This window comes from Nelumbo nucifera, chromosome 8 (genome assembly GCF_055504915.1).
Source record: "Nelumbo nucifera cultivar China Antique chromosome 8, China Antique-T2T, whole genome shotgun sequence".
Taxonomy (NCBI): domain Eukaryota; kingdom Viridiplantae; phylum Streptophyta; class Magnoliopsida; order Proteales; family Nelumbonaceae; genus Nelumbo; species Nelumbo nucifera.
Genome location: NC_142656.1, coordinates 43,974,485 through 43,982,495, shown reverse-complemented (window position 1 = coordinate 43,982,495; position 8,011 = coordinate 43,974,485).

Below are 8,011 nucleotides of genomic sequence, written 5' to 3'. Positions count from 1 at the left end.
GATGGGATGGGAAAAAGGTGGAACTATAGATTCCAATTCTTGGGATGTAACGTCCCACCATTTTGGTGGGAAACATGTAGGAATGTAGGGGGAACCTTGTTCCTTTATAGTATTTCTAAGAGTTAATATTAGATACATGACCCATAAATAAATTATTAATTATTTAACTAATCAATAAATAATTTAATAATTAATTATTTGTTAGGAATAAAATATTAAAATTATTAATTAATTCATAAAATAAAATATCAATAATAAAAATTAAAATATTAATTAACTAATTAATAACCAAATTAATAATTTATAATTAAATACTAAATCATAAAAAATTATTAATTAATTAATAATTAAATAATTATTTTATAATTCATAATTTAATTAAAATAAATTAAAAGAAAAAATTTATCAACAAAAGTAATATAATAATTTATAAATAATTAATATGAAAATTATTAATTAAGTCATGGATATTAATAAAATATAATATTAATAATAACTTACAAACTAATAAAATGTATAATATTAATTAATTAAAGTGATTCATTAACTAGTTTTGGATTTTAAATAATTAATATCTAATTAATGATAGAAAACTAGATAATAAAAAGTTATTATTAACTAATTAATAATATAAGTAAGTAAGTAATGAATAAATAAATAGGTATTTATTATTAATTTAATTAATAATTCAATAAAAATAATTAAATAATAAAAGATGTTAAATAATTGAAAATAATTAATAATAAAATAAAATTATTAATTCATTCATAGTAAATATTAATAAAGAAAATTTTAAATATTAATTCTTAATTAATAATTGATTAGATAATTATCGATATTAACTAATTATAAACTAATTTCAATAAAATATTTGTAATAAATAATTAATAATAAAAATATTACTAATTTATTAATTAATAATTCTTACTATGGTTAATTTTTCCATTATTTTCCCTTTTGTAACCAAACGATGAAATATGAAAAATTTCCACCCATTTTCCCTTTCCCATCCCATCCCACCAAAATCTTCCCCCAAACCAAAGACAACCTTAGTGTTAGGGGTTGTTAGCTAGAAGAGCAATAAACAAAGATCGACGACGGATATAACAATTGAGGTCGAGTACATTGCTACAAATGAAGCTGCTAAAGAAGCTATTTGGATGAAGAAATTTGTCTAAGAGCTTTGAGTCGTCACCACCATATCATCTCTCATCCCGCTTGTTGTGTAAAAACACAGAGGCTTTTTCTTAAGCCAAAGAGCCTAGAGAACACTCAAAGTCAAAGCACATTGAGCGCAAATATCATATTATTCAGGAGATCATAGATCATGGAAATATTAAGATTCAAAAGGTAACATCAATGGAGAATGTAGCGGACCCATTGAAAAAGCCACTTACGCAAAAAGTGTTTGCGAAACATGTGGATAATATGGGATTATGGCTTATGCTAGATTGGATTTGAGTGCAAGTGGAAGCTGTTAGATAGTGTGTATGCCCTCTGTTCCAACTAATGTATTGTATATACTTTTGTTATGTATAAAATGGATATTCATTTCATGTGTCATTAGGTTGCTTTTCTAAACACCATTTGTTCATATATGTATTATGTATAAGACCACATGGTTGTTATAATATGAACCTAAACTTAATAACTAGTGGATACACTTAGAAAAATCTACCACAAGGTTGTCATTCTCATACTACTTAAGATAATAGGCTAGTGGGTCTTAGTTGCTTGGATTATGACTTAACCTATGAAAGTGAGTGTTTACAAGAAACATCAAATTGGACCAAACTCAGGATATTCCTAAACTTTATGACAAGTGGAACAACTAGGTTTAATCCTTAGACTTGATATTGATATTGGATTGAGTATCAAATTTGTTTGTCTTTGATATACCGACCAATAGATCATTCTAATGTCAAATATTTGGGTTTGTTGGAACATTCAATGATGGTATGTTGACTGATGATCAAAGTAATAGTATTTGCTACTATGTTAAGACAAAACAATTTACACAAATTTCTCTTTGAAGTCCTAAATTTGTCGATAATAGAATTTGTCTAAATCATTAATGAAGGATCTAATGTTATTGGAGATTGGACATCATGTCATAAGGACAAAGAGGGAAAAAAGTCCTTCCCTAAATGTGGTGTCAAGTGTTTATAGGAAAGAGATTGATTGCAAGTGATTAATTGGGTTGCATTGACTTGATTATTACATAATGGGCTAAACCAATAGGCTTGGGCATTTAGGATGGTAAGGTTCCAAGTGATTTTAAGTGTTTAGACACTTAATGGGCATGATCACTTAATCCCATATAAGCTAATTAAAACTTAAGTGATTGGCCCCACTAACTTAAATATTAATAATGTAATATGTTGATTCCCCTATTAAGTTATGGGTCCAACACTATACAAGTTATAATCTCCTAATTGGATGAATATTTCCAGAAATAATAGTGTTCTAATGGATAATAAAGAGTCTTGCATAAGAGTCCTAGTCAAACTATATGCTAAACAAGTTTAGTAAGATAGTCTAGGATTTGACTAATTTGACTAGTTTAAGGATTATAATATAATAGTTGATTTAAGAGAGCTAGACTTTCTCTCTCTCTAATCTTAACCTAATTGAATGATGAGTTGTAAATAGATTAGGAGAGAGCCCTTGTAGTCCCCTTTTGATTCAATGATTTCAATGGTTCAAGCATTATTACAACCCTCTTTTGGATTAAGAAAATTATCCATAAAAAAAATCTTCATAGAGTTGCACAATCTTCAACTTTTTGTAGTATTACTGAGAATATTTAAGCTTGAGTATGAACACTATTTCAAAATCTTCATTTGTGGACTTCAATATCAGGTAATGCACTTAATTTTCATAAAAAAAATCTAATCTTTCATGGCCCAAGAACCCAATCGATCGTATAAGAAAAACCAGTTTTCTTATATACGCAATTTCAACACTAGGGTTATGTGAAATTTTGAAATTCCTCCTCTTTTGTGCACAACTTGATCATTATATGATCAACTTTCATCAAGTGTGAAGAAGATGTGCTAGTAACATATTATGTTAAATTCTTCCAGTGACTAGAGATCTACAACTTTTCCAACCGACCTGACCTGGTCGGGTTACCTAAAGATGAAACCGAAACCGCCCTATACTAAGCAAAACCAACCTAGTTGGTTTGAGTCAGTTTGGGTCGATTTGGGTCGGTTTCGACCAACCTCAAGCTTTAACACTCATGAAATTGAAAACCTTGCAACTGCTCATTGATGACTTGCAAGGTTTGATTGTTCCATCCAAAATCATATTTAGAGGTTGATTGATTCACCTTTTCTTCATACATTTTCGACATAATGAAACATATTGTGTCTCACTCCACCCACAAATTGAATGAACTATAGTAATGAGGTTGGGCAGCCATTGAAAATGACAGCACATTTGGCATACATGTTCACCAGCCCTGGGCAGTTCGTAGCCCATTTTCAATGGCAACCTTGAACCTTTACATCATTGAATGAACTATAGTTATGAGGCTGCCAAAACTGCAGTTATGAACTATAGAAAAGTCATATCTTATTGAACTGAACATCACTAATGTCTAATAATAAAACTTAAACAGTTAAATTTATAACTAAACAAGTGAACATCACTAATAAAGTAATAAAACAAGTGAACATCATTTCAACCATCCAATGATAAAATTTAAATGAAAAATTAATGACAAAAGTTGTTCATTAATCACTAATCGAAATTTTTTTGTAGCCATTCAAAAACTATGTGGCCTAATGGACTTTGGAACTTCATGTTTGAAGAAGAAATACTGCCATGCTAATGACTCAACTATCAAGAAACAAACAAGAAAAATTTGTTTTAGATTGTCACATTACTTGAAAAATGAAATTTTAAATTGTAGAAAAAATAATTACACTTGCAAAGATTATTAAGTCTTACCAAAACATCAATCATCATCACTTAATTACACTTGTTCCGTTGTTCCTGTAAATACTAAAACAAAGAAACAAATATTAGTATGTAACCCAAAAAATTATATAAGTTATAAATAATATCTTGAAATAAAATTTATTCACAAGATGACAAATATTACCTAATGCAATTTCTTCATATTTTTCTACTTTATCCATAATTTCTTGAACATCAATTGGGATTGGTTTGGGCCGCCATTTTTGGAGATAGTAAACTCCTAAATGGATTAACTAAACGCCCACTTGTGTTGAATGCTGATTCAGAAGCAAATGTAGAAATTGGCATGGCCAAGACATCTCTTGCTATTTGAGAAAGTATATGATACTCTTGAAATTCATTTTTCCATCAAATCAAAGCGTCAAATGAATCACTTGGATTTTTACAACTCTCTAACAAATACTTTGCAACCTCATATTTACTTTCTACACTTCTTCACTTTCTAAGTGTTTTGCATATTGAGATGCTAAGAATCTCCACATATCCTCTTCGTTATCATCAAAATCCATCTTATTAGAAGCTTTACTTAAACTTGGTGCTTCATGTCCAGCATTAAAATTTGAATTGCATTCACAAAACATCTGGTGTTGTCCCAATCATTATAGTTAGGAGGCCCAACATTCTTAATCCCTCTCATTTCTCCTATCCTATTCCCACATCCACTCTCCTCATTTTCATCTTCATTACCACCTTCAAAGTATAAGAGATATCTTGGGTCATCGTCACCTCATTTTTCTATTTTCTCCTTCTCAATACACCTTTTGAAAGTTTAAAGCCTAAATGAAAATGATCTCACATATCTTACTGCATTTCGGATTTTGAGAATAGACTCATATAAGTCTTTGAATCATTCTTTCACTATCAAATTCACAATATGAGTAGAACATCTTAAATGCATGAATTCATATTCTAAGATAGTGCATTTCCAATCCCTAGTTCTTCTTTTTAAATATCTAATTGCACCATCATTAGAACTTGCATTATCAACAATAATTGTAAAAATTCTATCAATGCTCCATTCTAGCAAGTAATCTTCAACAGTCTTACCAATTGTTTATCCCTTGTGATTAAAACTTGACAAAAGTTTAAAACTTTTTTGTTCAAATTTCATTAACTATCAACCCAATGTGCAGTCAAGCACATATAATTTAAATTTTGGATTGATGACGAAGTATCAGTGGTAAGACATATACATTGATTTTTCATCACTTTTTGCAGTTTCATTTTCTCCTCAAGAAAAATTTTCATGCAATATCTAGAAACTGTGATACGGGATGGGACTGTAAACTTAGGTTGCAAAGCTCGAGAGTAGTTCTTAAATCCTTCCCCCTCTACAATCTTAAAAGGCAATGCATTAATTATAACAATTTTGGCAAGCTCCTTTCTAACTTCCTCAACACAAAAGGTCACTACTTTTAGCTTACCAATAAAGAGACTATCTTCTCTTCCATTTTTAGGCTCAAAAGACAATATATTTTGCCTTTTATCAACCCTATACGGATATTTCATGCACTGCTGCTGCAAATGACTCCACATGTTACTAGTACCATGATTTTTTGTATCACATGCGTAGTCTTTGCCAAAATAGTTACATGCAGCTCTAGGTTCATCCTTATTCTCCATTTTAGTGAAATGATCCCAAAATTCTGATTTTAATCTAGAACTTTGCCTTTTGTTTTGCTTACTAAGCTGTGTCCTAATAATTTTACGAGGAGCCGGGGGATTTTTTTACCGGATTCGCAGCCTCAGAATCTTGTTGCTTTGAGCCATTGCTAATGGATCTTCAACTTCATCAACTCTGTGCACATTTTCACTTCTTTTAGGATCCATTTGAAAATAAAATACCATTATAAATTTATAATGATTATTGAGTTTCTCAAGATGAACATCCCTAATGTAACAAATTAAGAAAAAAACAACTAATTGGTTTGAATAGAAAACTATATATGATATTTTTTTTATCTAACATCAATAAAACTAAAATATAAAAAAAATATGTTTTAGACTATATATTTTTGAAAATATATATTCTGATATTATATATTATATATTTCAGATTTTGAAAAATATATATTCTGATATATTTAAGATATTATATATATATATTTTGAAATATCATATATTATATATATTTGAAATATACATATATATATATATATATCTTATATATTTCAGATTTTTAGATATATATTACTATATTTTAGATATATATTTATGGAAATATATATTTCAACTTTATTTCAGAAATATACATATTATATATAAAATTTCAGAATATATTCTGATACTTCAAAAACTATAGAAATAAATAGTTTTTATGAAAATTATGAAATTAATATAAATATCTACTACTATATATATTTAAAACTGAAATATATATATTCAAAACAAAAATATATATACAAATATATTGGAATATATATTTTCTAGAAATATATATATATGATATATTTCAGAATATATATTTATGATTTAAAACTGAAATATCTATATTTAAGAGTCATTTTTTCAGCATATATATATTTTTTCAAATATTTCAGTTTTTATGCAAAATCAAAATATCTATATTTAACAATTTTAAATATAAAATATATATTTAAATTAAAATCGAGATAATTTTAAATAGATTTGGTTTTTTTATACAAAACTGGAGTTTTTTGTGCAAATATATCATAAATAACCGGATTTTTTCCAATCTTAAACAAAACATAAATAAAATATATCAACTTTTAAGTTTTAACATGCATTAAATTTTAAAAATATTAAATAAAAAATACCAACCTGTGAATGACTGAATGTGAAGCCTGTTGCTTGAGTCTTGAGAAATTGAGAGTTAAGACTTGAGCTTGAGTTGAGAGAATGAGAAGATGGGAGAGCTAAGTTGAGATTTGAGTGATGTTGAAGTTTAACAATGAAGTTGAAATTTGAAAATCTCGATTATTGAGAATTGATAGAATGGGAGATTGAGAGTGCTTGAGTTGAGGGCAGACTAAGAAAAGAAGAGTCATAGAGAAAGAAGAATGAAATTTAAAAATTTGAAGAAGACTTCTAATCTAAGGAAAAAATGACACCTATTTGTCATTACCTATTTGGTGTAAAGGTCTGTAGAGAGTAAGGATCCTTTCTTTGAATCTTTCCAAAAAATGCAGGAATCTATCAAGCTAATATTTCTAAAAGAGTAAAGGTGTAGGGAATAGGACTACGGCTTCATTGCCTTGCAATGCTTGCCATCAATGGCAATCCCAAAGAGAATACTATAAACTAAGTTAGGTTGTAACTAGGATAGAAATAACCTGGTTAAGTAATAACTAATAAGTAATAAGTAGTTATATAACTCGATTCGGTTCGGTTTCGGTTTTCATGTGAAAACCGAAGTCAAACCAAACCGTCAGTTTACCCATCTTTGCAACCCGAAACCGATTGGTGGTGAAGAAAAATCGGCTAACTCAGGTTGGGTCAGACCGGGTTGGTCGATTTGATTAGTTTGAATTTTGTTATGAACAACCCTAACTTTTATGGAAAGACTGTTTTGAATTATTTGAATCACTTTAGTTTCTTAAATTTATTGCTAATTCATATTCTTCCTTAAAGCCTTTTAATATGTATTTCTCTTAAAACTTGTGAAATAGGGAAAGAGATTGGTCTTGGTACCTTGAGGCTTATCTCTTTTTCAGTCCTTCTTTAATGGATGATTTCTTCCTTTATTGCTATCAATATATTCCTTGAGATATTTTTATAGAAAAATTAAGAAAAATGTTTCTTATAGTTTATAAAAAAACACTAATTACTATATGCCAAAGTTGATTTTCAGTCTTATTATAAATGCCTCCCATTCTACTTGTTTTTATTAGTTTTTAACTTGACACATTACCACAACATATTGCCCTCTTAGCTTTCTATTCATTGTGATACCTTTAATTTCATCACAAACTAGAGCCCAATGCCTAGGCCTATAATAACTCTTACCTCTAATGCCTTCCAACTAAATACCTTTAGTTTGGAGGTATTGAACCAATACAAAAGG